We start from the raw sequence: 20071 nt of genomic DNA on the forward strand, positions 1-20071 counted from the left end.
CTTCACTTAGTGTAATGTATTCAAGACTCATCCATGTTATCATATATGACCCAATTTCATTTCTTCTTATTGCAGCATAGTATTCCATTGTACATATATACCACATTTTGTTTATCCATTCATTGGTGGATGAGCACTTGGGTTGTTTCCATCTTTTGGCAATTGTGAACAACACTGGTGGGAATATGGAGAAACATGGGAAAACTACAATTGGTGTGACCTATAGACTGTGGTTAACAGCAATGCTATAATATGCTCGCATTAATGCCAAGCTATACTGTGTTGATAATGGAGGTGTATGGAAAAAGTGTGCCAATTGTATGCTATGGACCGTGATTGGTGGTAATAGTCTGATGATATTATCTCATACTCTGTAACAAATGTTCCACCAGGGTGTGGAGTTGTATGCAAAATCTACACATCTGTATAATTTTTTGCAAGTTCACAATATATGTAACAAAAATACATTTTTTAAAAAGTAAGGGTTGGGGGAAAAATACATCAAATATAAGATAAGGAATATATTTGGCAGTAATATTTTGACAATGCTCTAGCATGGTTTGTAACAAATGTTTCACACCAATGCAAAGAGTTGGTGAAGGGGTGATGTATGAAACCCCTGTGTAATGTTATGTATGTTTATTTTGTAAGTTTGCAGTCTTTACTATACACTTATTGTTTATGTGCATTCATGTATGACTGATATACTTCAATAAAAAGTATATATTTAAAAAGTGTGCATATGACATTCCTTAAGATGATTGAAAGGCTAGTTACGAAACTTGTCACATGAAGGGAAAATAAAATTGTAGCAAATAATAGTCTTCTTGAAAGGTATCTGAGAAGAAATCTGGGGAGATATTTACTTTGGTGAATAAGGGCCTTGTAAAACATCACATGAATGACAGAGGATCTAAAAAGACACAGGCATGTCTAGGCAGGACACATGCTCAGAAAAGACATGAGAATATTCTATGCTTCTACTTCAGACTAATGTACAGGCTCAAACTCACAAGAGGTAAGTCTAAGGCAATGTTTTAACTTGTCTAAGAATTGCAGAACTGCCCTAACTGAGAGCTAATTTGAAAATATCGAGAGAGATTTCTCTTTTCCTTCTTCTTCTCTTTTCTCCCTGGCTCCAGATGTTTGAAGAAATTTTGTCATGATATTAGCTGACCACAAACTAAAGAAGCAGGGATATCAAAGTCCCCACACCCCAAAAATAGACTGTATAACAAAAAACAGTGAACAGTAATATAATCTATGGACTATAATTAAAAGTATAACTTTAATAATATTGTTTCATCAATTACATCAAATGTACAACACTAATGCAAAATATTAATAATAAGGAAAACAGTGTGCATGAAGATGGTATAGGGGATCTGTGAATTTTCTGCATTATTTTTCTGTAAAGCTTCAAGTTCATTAAAAAAAAGACTTAATGGGCAAGTGATGTCACCAGGATGTACTGTAAGATATACTATGAACATCTCACTTTAGAAATAGTGAAGAAAAGGAACAATAATTTTTCTCAAAACAAGGGAAGATAATCAAACCTAGAGAACAACTCAGCAAGTGCTGATTTAGAAATAAATGTAAAATTGGTTCAAGAACCTCAGGAAAAGTTCATCTTTCTGTGTCCCTCTACCAACCTCAAATAAAATGTAAATATAAATCAATTTATAAAAATTAAATTATATTAGTGGTTATATAGGGCTGGGGAAGGAATACTAAGGGATAGGAAGTCTTTCTTTTTGGAGTAATAAATTGTTCTAAAATTTTTGAGATGATAAACGTACAATATTGTGATTATACTAAAAGTCATTGATTATACACTTTAGATATATCATATGGTCTGTGATTATATCTCAATAAAGCTGCTTAATAAGCAAAAGTTTTGCAAGAATGGACAGAAATAGCAGCTATGTACAGCAGGAGAAACAAAGAGATTGAGAGGTGAAGAATTTTGTTGTCTGTTTTTTATAATTGTTATTATTGCTATTATTGAAATAACAAAAATGCTGTAATGATATTGAAGTGATGAACACACAATTCTGTGATTATACCGATACCTCTGATTGCACACTTTATTTATTTATTTATTTGTTTGTTTGTTTATTTATTTATTTCTCTTCCCTCCCCCCCCATTGTCTGTTCTCTATGTCTATTTGCTGCATCTTCTTTGTACACTTCTGTTGTTGTCAGCAGCATGGGAATCTGTTTCTTTTGTTGCGTCAACTTGTTGTGTCAGCTCTCCATGTGTGCGGCACCATTCCTGGGCAGGCTGCACTTTCTTTCACGCTGGGTGGCTCTCCTTATGGGGCACACTCCTTGCGCGTGGGGCTCCCCTACATGGGGGACACCCCTGTGTGGCACGGCACTCCTTGCGTGCATCAGCCAGCTCCACATGGGTCAAGGAGGCCCAGATATGAACCGCAGACCTCCCATGTGGCAAATGGATGCCCTAACCACTGGGCCAAGTCTGCCTCCTGATTGTGCACTTTAGATGCTTTTATCAATATGTATCAATAAAATTGATTTATTTTTTAAAAATCTGCATGGCAGTTTGTGTGATCCAAGACAGTGGATTAGTGTCACAAGTACATTCAAATTCATGTATCTGAGCCCTGCTTAAATCATGGTATCAGATTGGGGACTTGCACATCCAACATGGATCCTTGTAGCCAAATTGACTTATGTTGGTGACTATCGTGACTTTGTTAACCAGCCCCAACTGCTCTGTGGAAGAGTAGCTCAGGGCATAAGTCTGTGTTCCTATAATTGGAAGTTACAAGGAGGCAGAAAAAGCAATGAGTTAAGGGGGCTTGAGTCAATGAGTAGACACAGAGCTGAAAACTAGAGTGAAAAATACAATCCAGAGTGCAGGGTGTGGATCTGAGCTACTGTAGCACCCAGGGAGAAAAAATGAACTGTAATTAAAACGAAAAGTGCAGCCCATAGACCACAGAAGAGAAGCTGGTGAAATTAGTTTTTTTTCCTGGATAGGAAATGGTCACCCTTACTTGGGAATTATTGAAGACTGCTATGTATGCCTAGAAAAGCAGTACAAACTGGGATAAGTTTTGCATAAGAGCCTCAACACAGAATCAATCTACGATAAAACCTTTGGCAAAAGTGAATATCTGCAACTGTAACAATGTACCACACTAATGAAAGATGTTGTTAATGTGGGAAACTGTGGGAGGGGGATAGAGTGGGGCATATGGGAGTCCCCTATATTTTTATGTAACATCTTTGTAATCTAAAGCTTCTTTAAAAATAAAGAAAATAACGAGTGAATACCTGACTTCCACAATTAGCAAATCAAAGGAATCAAATAACTTGACTTCAAAAAAATCACAAGACATGTAAATAAATAGGAAGAGGTGGTCATTTGAAGGAACAAAATAAAATGAAGAGGAAATTTGGACTTAGAACAACAAATAATGACACTAAATTTTCTCTTCTATATAAGTTCAATGAACTGAAAGAAGGAATGGATAAAGAAGTAAAGAAAATCAAGAAGGTGATTTTCAAAATAAGGAGGAATGATAGAAATTTTAAAAAGGAACCAAAATTAACTTTACTGTAGGAAAAACAAAAACAGACAGTGAAAATACACTATTGTAGAGCAGGACCGAACAGATATCAGAAAGACTCAATGAACAAGGAGAAGGATAACTGAAACCACTCAGTCTGAAGAGCAGAAAGAAAGAAGAATTTTAAAAGTGGACAGAACCTGAAGGGGCCTATGGAACAATATACCAAGTACCAATGTATGCAATATGGGACTTCCAGAAAGAAAAGAGAAAGAGAAAGTGGACAAATGAATATTTGAAGAAATAATGGATAAAACTTAAGATTAATCAAAGACATGAATATTCACATCCAAGAAGCTCAATGAACACTAAGCACGAAAAACCCAAATGATCTACTCCAAGACATATAAAAATTAAAATTTTGAATGCCACTAATAAAAAGAAAATTCTGAAAGTGGTGAGAAAGAAATTACTCATTACATGCAAAGGGCGCTCAGTAAGATTAAGTGTTGATTTCTCATCACAAACCCTGGAGGTGATAAGGCAGCAGTATGTTATATTTAATGTAGTGATAGAGAAAATTTGCTGGCCAAGAAATCTGTATCTGTTATAACAGTCTTTCAAAAATGATGGAGAGTTTAAGATGTTCACAGATAAAGTTGAGGAGGCTCATCACGACTAGACATTTCCAAAAATAAATGATAAAAGGAGTTCTTAGGATGAAAGGAAAGTATAGATAGTAGCTTTGAGCTGTATGAAGAAATACTTATCTTTGATAATGTTAACTGCAGGGGTAAATGCACATTACAGTATTAGTTTATTCATGGTATGTAACCCTATGTTTTGCTACAAGATATGGAGTACAATTACCTAAGAAATAAACATGTCTGTTGTACTCTAAATGCAAAATGTAAAGAGATAATGTATGACAAGATCAACAGAAAGAATGGGAACAGAGATATGTACAAAAATATTTTATGTTACTGAAGGAAAACTGATATATTTTTGAATAGTTTATTATAGGTTTAGGATGCTAACTATACACCTGATAGTAACCACAAGGAAAGTGTCTAAAATAAAAACAGCAAAGAAAATGAGAAGGGTATCAATCTGTTAACTACAAGTGATTAAACTCAAAAGAAAGTACAATGGAGAAATGAGTGGTAAAAAAGGTATAACATATACAAGAAAAATGGGCAAAAGGCAAAGTAAGTTAGTCTTGTCATTACTTTGATGTAAATGAAAGCATGTAAATGATGTAAAAGAAAGCATTGAGATAAAGGATACATAAGCATTACCCAACAATATTTTGTTTATAGGAAACCCACCTTAGATGCAAATACACAAACAGATCAAAAGTTAAAGGATGGAAAAATCTATTCCATGCAAATGTAACAGAGATCTGGGATGGATATATCAATATAAGATAAAATAAATTATAAGGCAAAGAAGGACAGTATATTTTAATAAAAGGGTCACTTTACCAAAAAAATAAAGCAATTACAAATGTGTATGCACTTAATAGCAGAACCCCAATATACATTATACAAACATTTAAAAATCTGAAGGTAGAAATGGATAGCTGTACAATAACTATTGGATACTTCAATACACTACTTTTAATTTTGGATAGAATGTATAGAGATAAGGAAATAAGGAATCAGAAGATCAGGACTAGGATGGACAGCTATATGTAGAATACTCCACCCAACAACAGCAGAACACACATTACTCTTGAGTGCATGTGGATCGTTCTCTAGAATAGACCACAGTTTAGGCCACTAAATACATCTCATAAAAGTTAAAATTACTGAAATTAAATCAAAGACAATGGAATAAAGCTAGGAATCAATAACAGAAAGAAATGGAAAGGTCAAAAATATGTGGAAATTAAACAACCAGTAAGTCAAAGAAGAAATCACAAGGGAAGTTAATAATTATCTTGAAATGAATGAAATCAAAAGAAAATACATAAAAATTTATTGAATGAAACAACAACAGGGCTTAAAGGGAAATTTGTATCTATGAATGTGTACATTACAAAGTAAGAGATCTTAAATCAGTAACCTAACTTCACATCTGGAGGAACTAGAAAAATAGAGAATTGCAAACTAAACCTAAAGTTAGTAGAAGAAAAGAAATAATAAAGATTTGAGCAGACATAAATGAAATGGACAATACAAACAAGTGAGAGAATCAATGAAACCAAAAGTTGTTTCTATGAGAAGAATAATAAAATTGGAAAATTTTATTTAGGCTGACAAAAAAAGGACACAAGTTGAAAACACTTAAAATACAGAATGAAAGGAGGGAGTACTACTTACCTTGCAGAAATGAAAAAAAAATAATTATAAGACAATATTTGTATACAAACTAAATAATCTAGAAGAAATGGAAAATTCCTAGAAACTCATAACTTATTTAAACTGACACAAACCAATATAGAAGAGCTGAAAAGACTTAGGACAAGTATGGAGATTCAATCCTCACTGGAAAGAAAAGTCAAGGGTCAGGTTGCTTCATTGGTGAATTCTACAAATCTTTCAAAGGAGGAGTAACACAAATTTTTTGCATATTTATAAAAAAATAAGATAAGGCAACTTTCCTAAATCTATAAGACCAATATTACCATAATCCAAAGCCAGATAACAATATGACAGGATAAGGACCTCTTTCTCTTAAGAACATTGATGTAAAAAATTCTCAATAAAATACTAGCAAATCAATAAAATTGTATATTAAAGGAAATGAATACCAAGACCAAGTCTTATTTATCCCAATGGGGAAGTCAACTTAGAAATGCAATCACTGTGATACAACACAGTAACAGAATGAAGAATAAACACCACATGATCACTCCAATGGTTGCAGAAAAGACAGACAAAATCCAACACAATTTAATGATTTAAGAAATCCTCAATATGGTGAAGGAGGTATATGAAAAAAATCATAACTACCATTGCACTCAATTGTTAAAGACTGAAAGCCTTCCTCCTGAATTAAGGTACACCACAAGGATGGAAATTTTAACTTCTACTATTCAGCACTGTACTGGAAATCCTTGCCAGCGCAATTTGGCAAAAAAAAAAAAAAACACCAAAAAACAAAATGTATTTAAGTTAGAAGGGAAAAAGTTTCACTTTCTCAATTTAGAGATTATATGATCCTTTATATAGAAATTTCAAAAGCATGCACAAAAATACTTGTAGACAAATAAGTTCAGGAAAATTGCAAGTTACAATATTAACATGTAAAAATAAGTTATACTTTTATATACCAGCAAATAATATTTTGAAATGAATTATTTTTAAAAATTCCATTCACATAACTTCTAAAAGAATAGTATATCTACTAATAAATTCAACTGAAGAGATGAAAAAGTTTACGTTGTATACTAAAAGCAAAAGAAACTCTGCTGAAAGAAATGAAAGAAGATCTGAATAAATGTCGACACCCTGTGTTAAAGGATTATAAAATTTACTTTTATTAAAATGTCAATACTGGGGGAGCAGATGTAGTTCAGAGGATGACCACCTGCCTCCCATGTACAAGGTCCTAAAAAATGTGACTACTACCTAAATCAATCTACAGATTCGATGAAATTCTTATCAAAACTCCAGCATCGTTTTTTTGCATAGGTGGTTTCATAGAGATAACACCTAAAGTAGAGCTTGAGAAACAAAAGAAAAAATAGATAACATAGACTTCATTTACAATTTAAAACTTTTGCTCGTCAAAAGATAATATCAAGAAATTGAAAAGACAATCTACAAAACGGTAGAAAATACTTGGAAACCATATAGCTGGTAAACTTTTAGCACCAAAATACATAAAGAATTCCTACATTTAAACAACTCCTGCCTTCATTGCATCCCATCGGTTTTGATATAATTCATCTCAAGATATTTACTTATTTCTCTTGCAATTTCATCTTTGATCCAGATTGTTTAAAAGTGTGTTCTTTAATCTCCATATATTTGTGGATTTTCAAGTTTGCTACCTATTTTTGATATTCAGCTTTATTCCATTATGATCAATGAAAGTGATTTGTATAATTAAAATATTTTAAATTTATTGAAACATTATTTGTGACCCAATATGGTCTCTCCTGGAAAAAGATTCATGAGCACTTGAGAAGAATATATGTCCTGCGTTTGGCATTCAATGTTCTGTTTATATATTTTAGGCCTAGTTCATTTATCATATTATTCAAGATCTCTGACTTGTTATTCATCCTCTGTCTAGATGTTTTATCCTATGATGAGAGTGTTGTATTGAAAACTCCAACTTCTGTTGTACAGACATCTAATACTTCCTTCATTTTTGCCAGTGTTTGCCTCATCGATTTTTGGACACCCTATTTTCCCACAGAAATAATAAAGACCATAAGAAGATACTGTGAACACCTGCATGCCAACAAATTAGACAACTGAGGTAAAATGTACAACTTCCTGGAAACTCACAAACTACCTACAATGACTTGAGAAGAACTAGAAGACCTCTACAAACCATTCACAAGTAATGAGATTGAATCAGTCATCAAAAACATCACAACAAAAGAAAGGCCCAGGATCAGATGACTTCACAGGAGAAGTTTATTAATTATTTCAAGAAAAATTGATTCCAATCCTGCTCAAACTCTTCAAAACGATTGAAAGAAGGAAACACTACCGAGCATATACTGTGAAGCCATCACTCTAATACAAAAATTGGATATAGTATAAGAAGATAAAAATACAGACCAATCTCTCTTATGAATATAGATCCAAAAATCCTCAACAAAATACCTGCAAATTGAATCAGCAGCACATTGAAGTAATTATAAACCATGATCAAGTGGGTTTTATCCCACGTATGCACGGTTGGTTCATCATAGGAAAATCAATCAATGCAACACGCCATATTAAAGTGAAGGTGAAAATTCAAATGATCATCTCTGTTGATGCAGAAAATGCATTAGTACCTGCCTTTTATATATCTGAAAAGAAAATTGAATAACTTAATGCTTTTTTAGTTGGAATACTCAGAGTACTGTTGGGATTATCCATTATCTGAAAAGAACAAATACACAATTCAGATCAGAGCTTATGTGGCAGCTCTAGTCTATTTGATAAAACCTTAAGTTAGATAGTGTATGTGTTCTACCCTTCTTAGAGAAAGCCCAAATCACTTATTGTCCTGGACTTAATCATATCAGCCTTGTAATAATAATGAAGATAGTCATAATAATAACTATAACAACAAGAGAAATTGTAATAAAGATTGTGGACTGTATCAGTAGTCATAAAGTTGTTAATTTTGGCATAATTGTTTTAAATAATTATAAGAAATAAAGCTTATTTATATTATTCTCAACATAATTTAAACTATAGCAAATAGGAATAAAATTCATAGTAACATAGTGAAATTTAAACTAAGTTGTATATTTATGTGATATGATATGATTATATGACATTTAGGGCAAATAAAATATTATTTAAAATGTCCTTAAATATACAAAAGCATACTCTAAAAAATGTAAATGACTCCAAAATTATATTTCACATTACAGATAGGACAAAAACAGCTTAATGAATGCCAGCTCAAAAATATTTATAAATTGATTGGATTCTCAATCTGAAATGCAGTTAAACATGTGAAGAACTAAAAAATTCTCATTCTAAAACAAATATGGAAACATAATGGCCAACATATCTGATCATTTATCTTTGGAAGGAAGTTCATTACCTTAACATATATTAATAATACCAAGTACTTAATAAATAATGCAATATGGTGCTGATACAGGAATAAATATATCAAGAAATAGGAATATATATTCAAGGTAATTTACACTTTAATCCAAGAGCTGTGATGAAGCAAAAGAGAAGTCGATTAACAAGAAACCTGGAAACCCAGAGGGTTATTTCCTGCTTTAAATGGTAGATTTCAGATAGATTAAAGGCCTAAATTTGAAATATAAAACTGTAGAGCTAACAGAAAAAAACAAAAACAGAAAATGATACATCATTGAAAATTTAAGGTGTTTAAACCCATCATAAATAGCATATAAAACTACAATATAGAGGTGAAAGAATTCCCTGGTATTAGTATTAAGTTACCTCTTCAAAGAAGGACACATGGGCAAAGTTAATAGATGAAAGGAGCAATGGGAGATGGTTCCCCTAGCTCCAAAATCACAAGGGAGAAATACATGCTATTAAATGTTGACAGAAACATTCTCAAATCAAAGGATATGTCTAAAAACACAATAAAGATATACCAAACATATTTTTTTAATATTCAAAAGATAATTCCAAAATGATGATCAATTAGGAGAAGCTCAAATGAACTGTCAATCATTCATAAAAATTCTGGCAAAATAGCATAAAGCTTTAAAAGGATGACAATGGCAACAATTGAAAAGTGGGGTTTTTCAGTCTTTTAGCAAGGATATGGACTAAGCATAATGTTCATGCTATATTGAAAAGTGTCATTTAATAAACTGGGATTTGGAAGCTTAGTTATTCATGGATTGGGGGATTAGAAAGTAATACATGGTGGGTGCTGTGGGAGCAATGCAGTTTTAAGACCAGCAAAAATATTAGTTTTATTTAAGCAACTTTCACTGATCATTTGAGGTAAAAAATAACTAATAAATCAAAACCCAATAACAAAGAGAATGAGATTGATTTAACAACAAAATTTATTAGAATTAGTGAAGCACATATATACACAGATATCATATTCAATATGAATTAAACCAGTACAAATGCAATGTTCTGGATAATGTTGAATTCCTCCCTTCCATCAATCAGAATCTAGAATAAAAACCTGCTAGACTTCAGTCTTTTTAAAAAGAATTTGTGAGTGTGTGTGTGCAGATCAGAATTTCAAGTGTGATAATCAATGGGCCAGTTTATAACACAGCTGATGTCAGCTGTACCATTGCATTGTTATGAGATCAGCTATGGGCACCTGTATCTCCAAGGAATTGGACTGTCTAAGGACTCCAGAATTGTTGTCAACACATACACTAATTGGCATCCTTTGGTCTGTTCCACCAGAAATATGTTTTCTAAGTCTGCATGGTCAGATTGTGAAACTTCTGCTCCTGATGGCTTTGAGTGCCTAAAGACATAACTGTTGTCTTCAATAACTTTGGAAGGTAAATTCATAAAATGCATACTCATAGTGTTTTTTGTTTGAGGAGGTGAACATGTCCCAAGATGATAGTCTTCACTTTCATTGTCCCAAGGGTTTTCTTCATCTACAGGGTCAAAATCTGAGGTGTCCATGAGATGGCTGATATTGGGAATGAAAGGAGCTAGCTGTTTCCAACTGCCACTGGAGAAACCAATGGAGCCAAAGAATGGGGGAGCCTTGAGGTCATCAGCCAGTTTCTCCACAGCAGGTCTTTGGTGTCACAACACAGTTTGGTGATGAGGTCCCTAACCTCAGAACTCAGACTGACCTAGGCTGGAATGTGGAGTGTATTCTCCCATGAGCATTTCAAAGAGAATCATTCCAACACTCCACCAGTTGCACAGCTGAGTGCATCCTTTGTGGCAAACTTCCAGAGCCATATAATTTGGATTCCCAACCAGGGAACGTTCCAGACACCTCTGGTGCTGCTTTCTCACTCTCTGCTCCAGCGTTTTCAGGCTGTCCTCACACCAACAATTGGGCATGTCTTCCCAGAGGTAGCTGGGCTCCATAGTGAGCTCTCTGATGTGGCTCCCTTTCTGGTAATACTTGGAATTGTAAGTCCACCTGAATTCAGTGCAAAGGCCAAAATTGGTCAGCTTGATGTGGCCACCAGACCTATCAAAATGTTGAACAGCTTAATGTCCCAGTGGATGAAGCCCATCTTGTGGATGCTCTCAGCCAGTGTCAGGACTGCTATGTAGAAGCACTGTATGTAGAAGAAAGCCAAGGGCTTGGGGAAGAGCTCCATGTAGATCAGCAGGCTCATCATGTCACCCCCCAGGATGAAGTCCATCACAAAGTACAAGCTGTCTGCTTCTTGGAAGGAGTATCCATTAGTTGTCCACTTCTGCCAAGATATCCCTCTCAGCCTTGATATAGGGCAACTGGTTCCTTTTCAGCACGTCCTTCTTCATCAAGAGTTTCCATGGCATACAGAGCATGAGTCTTGAACTTACAAGCCAAGCAATCTTCTCCAAAGGCACCAATGCCCAAGGTCTTGATTTTCACAAATATAGACTTACCCATTTTGTCCCTCTTCAGCGTGTTGTAATTGGACTCCTAATACAGGATCTTCCTCATCTATTCCTGTCTAGTTTCACAGATTCCACCTTTTGTCATTTTTTGCTTCAGTTCCAGTCTTCAGTTGACTTTCTACTGGTAGATTTTAATTACATTTTCCACATGCTACCCCACAAATAACTTGAATGCAAAAGGTGAGTAGCTCTTTTTTTTTTTTAATTGACTTTGTAATAATATTACATTAAAAATATATATATATGTGAGGTCCCATTCAACCCCACACCCCCCACGCCCCCTCTCCCCCCCCAACAACACTCGTTCCCATCATCATGACACATCCATTGGATTTGGTAAGTACATCTTTGGGCACCTCTGCACCTTTCTTAATGCATGATTCTCTCTTCTCTTGTCTCTGCTGTTCTTTTGCACAGGGATAGGGAAGGGTCTGGATTTGCTTTTTACCCTTCCCAGCTTTCTCCCCTTTGGTGGCCTTCTGACTCTTGTTGTTCCTCTTGGCAGTTTTCTCAGGGCCCCTCTGAAGACCCTCCTTCACTCCCATGCACAACTTGGTGATGTCCTACTACTTCGATTTACTCTGAAGCAGCAAATGCTTGTAGTAAGGTGGGGTTGGGCACTGCATCTCTACATCCAGCTGGTAAGCACTAGAGCCCCCCAGGGACAAAGGGTTTCCTCCTTGAAGTCCAAACCTTGCACTGCTGGAGTGGGTGCTAGCATCCAGGCTGAGTGGGAGGACCCCATGGCTGTCTGGGGCTCCAGTCTCATAGTGCTCACACTCTTTTTTTTTTTTTTTTTGATGTGTTCACTCACTTTAATAACAATACGTTTGCCATGTTATCACCATGGAATGTAAACTCAGACAAGAGAATTTCACAAGTGCAACAAAGCATTCCATAGTATGTCTAGTTAGCACATGTCTGACCAAACCAACGTGCTCATAAATCACCAATCACTTTCCACACAGATAATGTGTTGTTTAACACTGGTGAATCTTACAGAGAAAATACATACTATACACATTTGAAGTCTTCATTTGCTTTTGGATTAACACTTTAAATACATAACCTCTATTTAAATATGACATTTAAAAATTCTTCTATAACAGCAAAATGTATAATCCTGCAATTACAAAAGAGCTAAACTGGAATCCATAATTAAATTAATCTCATGTTTATTTATAAGTGTGAATCTAAAATAAATACTACCTCTAAACAGCAGTTACCATGTTTTTAAGTTTGATTTAAACACACACACGTTCAGTTGTGGGGGGTATCACAATGTTATATTCTGTGCACTTTTCTGAAAGGGTTCTTTAAGAGTCCCCCAGCCCTAGAATCCAAAATACTAGACAGTCCACAAAATAGGCAGAAAAATTTAAGTTAATTAGGGTAAAAAGCACTCTCACCTAACAACCAAGCAATGAGATATTCTGCAGGAACTGGAAGTACTTCAGGGTTGGCCTCTGCTTTTTTAGAACTAATTTCAACATAAGCGTTTGAGAATTTGGTGACATGTTTTTTTTTTGTGCTAACCTGACTCCCCTGCATGGCCCTAACTCGTGAACAAGTCACTAGTAATTTGGTCTCCAGGCAAATCAAGTCTGAAAGAAAGGAAGCCAATATTCAAAATGCCATGTTATTGTCTGAACCTACTCCAATGATTTATTTTCAGCATATACATGTCACCTCAATTTGAGGTGTCTACCTAAAGCAGATACCACCACCGAGGTCAGGCCAGCATCTCTTCTTTTAAATTTTAGGTTTTGCCCAGTACTCCCGATACATGGAATAGCCCATACGGACTGTCATTGCTCCCACGACAAAGCCTTGGGCGGCCACACGCATGTGGATCAGGTGAACGGACATTTTCGTGTTTCCCCGGCTCTTCAGTTTGTATAATCCATATGCAACAATTGCTGCAAAACCTGCCATCCCAATGGGGACAAATGGTGCCTCTCTAACTTTTCAGATAAGTTTAGATCCCTGGTCTTCATCGTAGGAAGAGAGAGAAACATCTGTGTCAGTTGACATGATGATTGATTGAAGAATCTTCCGCCAGCGACCGCTGCCCGAGATGCCCACCGGCTTCCCATGCTCACACTCTTGACCAGATGCAGGATGTGAGCGCAGGTCACTGCAGTGATGGTGTTGGGGGAGGGGAGGGAGGGCTCCATTTTGCTGTAGGCTCCTGACCTCATGAGCACAGCCATTAGCTCCTGGTGGCTGTTGAAAGAGTTGGTCCTGCTGGACTCTGGATCATCAGGCCCGAAGGGCAAGGACTAGTGGGGGGGGCGGGTCACGTCCAGTCCCAGCTTTTGAAGTGAGTCTCTGTGGGAGACTGGAGGACTGCCAGGCCTGGGCAGGGGAGCTGCTCACCTCATATAAGTCCTAGTTCAGGCTGTTTCAGGCCTGGGTGAGGAGGCTCTGTGGGAGGCTGTCACTGGCAAACCCCTGACCCTGAGAACCCATCCCCTGCATTTGGTGGGAGGCAGAGCTGGCCTGTTTGTGGTGGGTATACTGTGGAGGGCCCCTGCCACACCCACCCAGCTGTACCGTGTAGCAGGCAGTTCAGTGGCTGCCAGGGTCCTTGGCTGGGTGGTCAGCATACCCACCTGCCTCCGGCTGCAGCTTGCTCTGGAAGGAGGGGCTGTGTAGTAGCTCATCAGCTCCCTAGGCATGAGCAGATGTGGCTGCCATAATGGGGGCCACTGGAGCCTCTGAGATCTTGGAGCCAGAGGGCTTGGCTCCCATAGCTGGCCACAGGGTAACTCATCACGGCTGCTCCATACCTGCAGCACAACCTTTGGGCTGATGCTGGTGGCCACTGGGCAGGGGAGGAGGGCCAAGCCCAGATAGCAGCTGTCCAGCCAGGGCCAAGAGCAGGGGCAGGTGCCGAGGGAATAGGTAGTCCATGTACTGGGGGGCACCTCCTTCAGCACAGCCATGCCCTCTACTCTGAAGCTGGGTCTGTCATAGGCTGCCCCACTCAGCTGATGGTAGAAGGGGAAGAAATTGCCAGTCTCTTCAAATATAGCCACCAAGTCACGCTGGCCAGCACAATGCCCTTTCCTGGGGAGGTCTGCATGACAACCCACAAAATCTGCTGATTTCTCTGGTCTAAATAACCCCTCTTGCTGATGCACTCCAGAGCAGCATGCATGCTCCTGCTGCTTGTCTGCTTGAGGGCTCAGACGGCCATCTCCAGCTCACATCCTGCATTCACCGGTTCTTGCAGCATCTGTCAGTTTATTCTGCAGCTGTGGGAGTGCCTGACCCATTAACAAAAGGCAGCAGAGAATATCTGATTTCCTTCAAAGCTTTCTGATAAGGTCCACTTTGGGTTAGCTCTCAGCTGCTGCTGCCTGGCAGCATTCTTGCTCCCCAGGACCTTGTGTCCAGGGAAGCATCATTGTTTGGTCCCACTGGTGACCCCTGCACTGAAGACTTGGATAGCTGCTTTAATCCTTTGTGAATTTCCTGCAATCATTGCCTATTTCTAGAATAAGGCATGGCAGGAAAATACTTTGGTCTTGTTGTTAGTACAGTTTCCTTTTACCATGACTACAATCTTCTTAAAGTGTTTTAGTAACAATTTAAAAAAACAACAACAAATTTATACAGCAAGTTAGTTGGAAATGTATTTTCAAAACAATTTTCTTTTGAAAATTTTCTTTCCTTCAATTTCCATAATTTCTAGGGAGAATTTTCCAGAGTCTTCATTTTGAAGATCATCGCACTAGGTAGATGCCTGCTTGGGTTGGGGGGTGTCCTCACATGCTACCATGTGGCCTCTCACAAGGGGAGAGTCCTCACTGGAGCAGGAGCTGCCACTGGCCGAGCAAGAAAGGGGAAGCCCTGGCCAACTCCTGGTGGCCACTCCATCTTCCCTGGGCACTCACAATAACTAATTTTGATGTGTACTGAAATAACTTGAGATTTTGAAATATTGTGCTGTAATGATAGTATTTTGCACATGGAAAGAACATGTCTTTTTGAGAGTCAGAGGGTTGAGTGTGACAGTTTGGAGTTCTTTTATGAATCCCAAAAAGAGAATATTATGCTTTTGAAAGAATCCAGTCATGTGGGTGTGGGGCCTTTTCATTGGACTACCATTAGTTAAGCTTGTGTCACACTGAGTCTCTGACATCTTACTGGAGCTGATATAAACAGAGACAGAGAGAGAGAGAGAGACAGAGGAAAAAGAAGCCACCATATTAATTTTACTATGCAAGAGAGAGAGGACTGCAGGAAAACAAAATCCCCAAAGGCTGGCAGAGGGAGGTCCCAAAGTCTAGAAGCAGGAGAGCACGGAAGCATGGAAAGAAGCCCCCTAGCAATTGGGCCCAAAGAGCAGTTCAATTTTATTTTAGAAAATAAATTTGCAATATTCTAGCCATAGATAGTCCAAAAGAGAAGAAAGATGATGTTTTAATTTGCCAACATTTCAGTAACAAAGCATCACTAACTGGTTGACTTAATCAACAGAAATTATTTTGAGGATAGAAGTCTCTAATGAAGGTGTCAGCAGGATCATGCATTCTCTAAAAACTGTAGACTTCTGTTGGGAAAGTCTAAGGTCATGTATACTATTAGAAGGAAAGCTAAAGACTGTAACACGATACTGTATATGATAGTAAAACCTCATGAAAACCATGAATATGAGTGATATTGCAAATGTAAAACAGTTTTCATAAAATATAAATACAAGTATACAGAAGAGAAGGAAAAAGAACAGCAGCTATGTATGGCAGGGGAAGCATAGGAATATTGAAAGGTGATGCGTTTTTTCTGTTTATTATTATTATTAGAATAATATAAGTGCTCTAAGAATGATGGATGTGATGAATGCACAGATATGAGTTTACACCAAATCCCATTGGTTGAACACATTGCATGGATTTATGCTTCGTTAATATGTATCAATAAAATTGATTCGTTAAAAAAAATCAGGTGGTAGAAGAAACTCTCTTAGACCTTACACCAAAAACATGAGCAACAAAAGAAAAAATAGATAAATGTGACCTCTTCAAAGTAAAATATTTTTCTTCAAAAGACTTCATCAGGAAAGTAAAAATCCAGCCTATTCAATGGCAGAATGTATTTGGAAATCACATATCTGATAAGGGTTTGATATCGTGCTATATAAAGAGTTCATGCAAATCAAATTTTAAAATACAAGCAACCTGATTAATAAATGGGCAAAAGATGTATATAGACATGTCTCAAAAAAGAAATATAAATGGCCAAAAAGCGTATGAAAAGTGTTCAATATCACTAGCTACTAGGGAAATGCAGATCAAAACTACAATGTGATACCATTTCACATCTTACAGAATGGTCCTAATTTAAAGAATGGAAACTTTCAGGAAGATGGCAGATTAGAAAGACAGGACTTTCTCTTCTCCCAGAAAAATAGCTAAAGTACTGGCAGAAATGGCCTGGAAAAAAATCTTCTAGGGTTTAGGACACCAGAGAAAGGCTGGACACTGCCCAGAGGAAAGAGGGTCAAAGGAAAAGAATCACGACGGCAAAACTGTGAGTCAAAAGCTGCAGCTGCAAATCCTATCACCCTCCCCCTTGCTACAGACACTTTTGAATTCTCAGGCCTTGGGGATGGCAGCTAAAGACAAAGGGGGTCTCTGGGATATACATACCCAGGAAAAGGGAAAGAAAGAGGTACAGCTTAAGGCTGACTCAGCTTTTGATCCACAGATTTGGTCTGCTGTGTCCCATGACTTTCCAGGCCAAGTGGGGCCACACCATAGTTTACCTTGATAACCAGCAAGGTTACAAAGAGATATGACCTTCCTAATATCCCTCTCTACTGACCAGGACTAACTGTTGAGGATGCAGAGGAGAATGGAATTATTTCCTACCCAGGAAAGGGGAGGTGGGGCTGCCTGCAAAGGTTAAAGAACTGCCTCTGAGGAAGTTGAATTATGAAGCTCTTAGACTCCAGTCAGGAACCTCTGCCACTTTGATCTGGTTCTTGTTGCAGAAAACACCCTCTGACCAGGCATTGAATGGAGAATCCTGCCAATGAGCATCATCTGCTGGTAGAACAAAGTACACAAGAGAAAATAAAATGTAAATAAGAGAGGCTTTTTCTGGCCTTTACATTTCCCCTTATCAAGACCCTAGGAAGTGGATCAACCATCAATTATTGGATCTAAGGTCCAGATTTGAGCAACTAATCAGGAGAATCCTAAAGACCCAGAAGAGGTTGAACCAAGAATTAAAGAACAGCAGTAACACAAAGTCTCCTCTCACTAAAACCATGTGAATAAGAGAGAAATTGAGCATCTGAGTAAACTCACCACCCTGATGGTGATATCAGCAAAAAATATTAAGCACTACTAAGAAAATGGAAAAAGCGGTCCAAGAAAAGGAATATATCAAAGCCACAGAAGAGATGCAGGATTTGAGGCAACTAATAAATGAGATGCACACAAATTTCCAAAATCAAATTAATGAGTTGAAAGGTAATATGGCCAAAGAGACAAAGAACATCAACATAAGAAGACACTGAACAAATACAAATAAGACTTTGAAAACCTGAATTAAAAAAATGAGAGAACTCATGGGAATGAAAGACACAATAGATGTGATAAAAAACACATTATAGGCATACAACAAGGACCTCAAAATGACAGAAAAAAAATAAGTTATTCAGAAGACAGAACAGTTGAAATTGAAGAAAGTAAACAACAAAGAGAGAAAATAATGAAAAAAGTAGAGCAGGTGTACAGGGAGTTGAATGATAGCACAAAATACAACAACATATGTGTGAGGAGTTCCAGAAAAGAAGATAAGGGAAAATGGGTAGGAAGAGTATTTGAGGAAATAATAGCTGAAAATTTCCCAAATCTTATGAAAGAAATGAACATAAATGAAAAAGAAGCACAATGTGTCCCAACCAGAATAAATGTTTATAAGACATATTCCAGGACATATATTATGCAGAATGCCAAACATCAAGGATGAAGACAGAAATCTGAGAGAAGCAAGAAAAAGCAAACCATCACATAAGTGGGATATTCAGTAAGACATAGTGTGGATTTATCATCAGAAACCATGTTGGCAAGAAAGCAGTGGATGATAAAATTAGGATACTTAAAGAAAAAAATTGCCAGCCAAGAATTCTTTATACAGCAAAATTGTTTGTTGTCAGATATGAAGGTGACTTTAAAACATTCACAAATAAACAGAAACTGAGAAAAATGTAAAAAAAAAAGAGTCCAACATTGCAGGAAATGTTAAAGGAAGCCTTTCAATCTGAAAGTAAAAGACAGGAGAGAGAGGCTTGAAAGTGACTATAGAAGAAAAAATAGCAGAAAGGGTAATCAAATGAGTAAAGACACAAACAAAAACAAGACATGACATTTGAAAATCAAAAATAATGCAGTTATATCACTGAATGTGAATGGGTTAAACTCCCTAATCAAAAGATGCAGTTTGACAGAATGGATTTTTTGTTTTGTTTTAAAAGTCATCCAAATGCTGTTTATGAGGCAGGGCAAGATGGCGTCTGAGTGAGCACACTTCATAATCTCTCCTGCAAAGAAGTGGCTGAGTAGAGTTGTAATCTTGCCAGCGTGGGCTGTTTCAGGGGCTTGCAAGACAGGAGGTGTATGGACATCGATTTGTGCATGCTAAAGGTAGAATTGCAGTTTACTAGCACAGAGGTTGGAAGTTGTGGGGAGGTGGGACCCTTCGCCCTAGGGCTGGCAGCTGCAATGTTCCCTGAAAACTGTTGGTTGTGCAGTGGCATCCCCAGATGCATGATCCCCAGGTCCATGTCCACTACATACCCTGAGTTTGCAATATCCTGGTCTTCCCTTTCTCAAATCCAGCACTCCAAGAGGTCTGGGATTACCCTAGCCCTCTGGGTGTGGACTGACTCTGCGACTGGGAGAGATTTGGTGGGATGTGCAGAGGAGCCAAATGAGTGTGGATTCAACTTTCTGGTCCTACCCATTTTTTTATTTTGCACTTGGAGGAGCATACCAGCTGTCTTGGGGAGAACCTGGGAAGAAAGGAGTGGCAAATCTGCTGAGAAAGCCCAATTTACCTAAACACCCTAGGATAGGAAATTTGGTCTGGGAGAAAATGGAGTCAGAAAATCAACTAGCACTCCTGTAACACACCTAAGGGAGAGAGACTGTAAGAGGTGCTTTCCAAGTTTCCAATAGAATACTTGGGGTTCCTGGTGAAATGTGGGTGCTGTCTCTCCGGAAATTAAGAGTCATTGTTTACTGTGCTGAGCTGGCTCACCAAGGACCCACTTGAATTTCCTACCGGACC

The 20071-nt window shown here is 37.4% G+C and overlaps 2 pseudogenes; both read right to left on the minus strand.

Moving 5' to 3' along the window:
- Window positions 1–10489: 10489 nt before the first annotated feature.
- On the minus strand, window positions 10490–13633 carry LOC131275175 (serine/threonine-protein kinase LATS2 pseudogene; annotated as a pseudogene).
- A 906-nt stretch (window positions 13634–14539) lies between these two features.
- Window positions 14540–15649, minus strand: LOC139437280 (serine/threonine-protein kinase LATS2 pseudogene; annotated as a pseudogene).
- Window positions 15650–20071: the final 4422 nt, after the last annotated feature.

Source organism: Dasypus novemcinctus, chromosome 22 (genome assembly GCF_030445035.2).
Source record: "Dasypus novemcinctus isolate mDasNov1 chromosome 22, mDasNov1.1.hap2, whole genome shotgun sequence".
In the NCBI taxonomy this organism is placed as follows: Eukaryota; Metazoa; Chordata; class Mammalia; order Cingulata; family Dasypodidae; genus Dasypus; species Dasypus novemcinctus.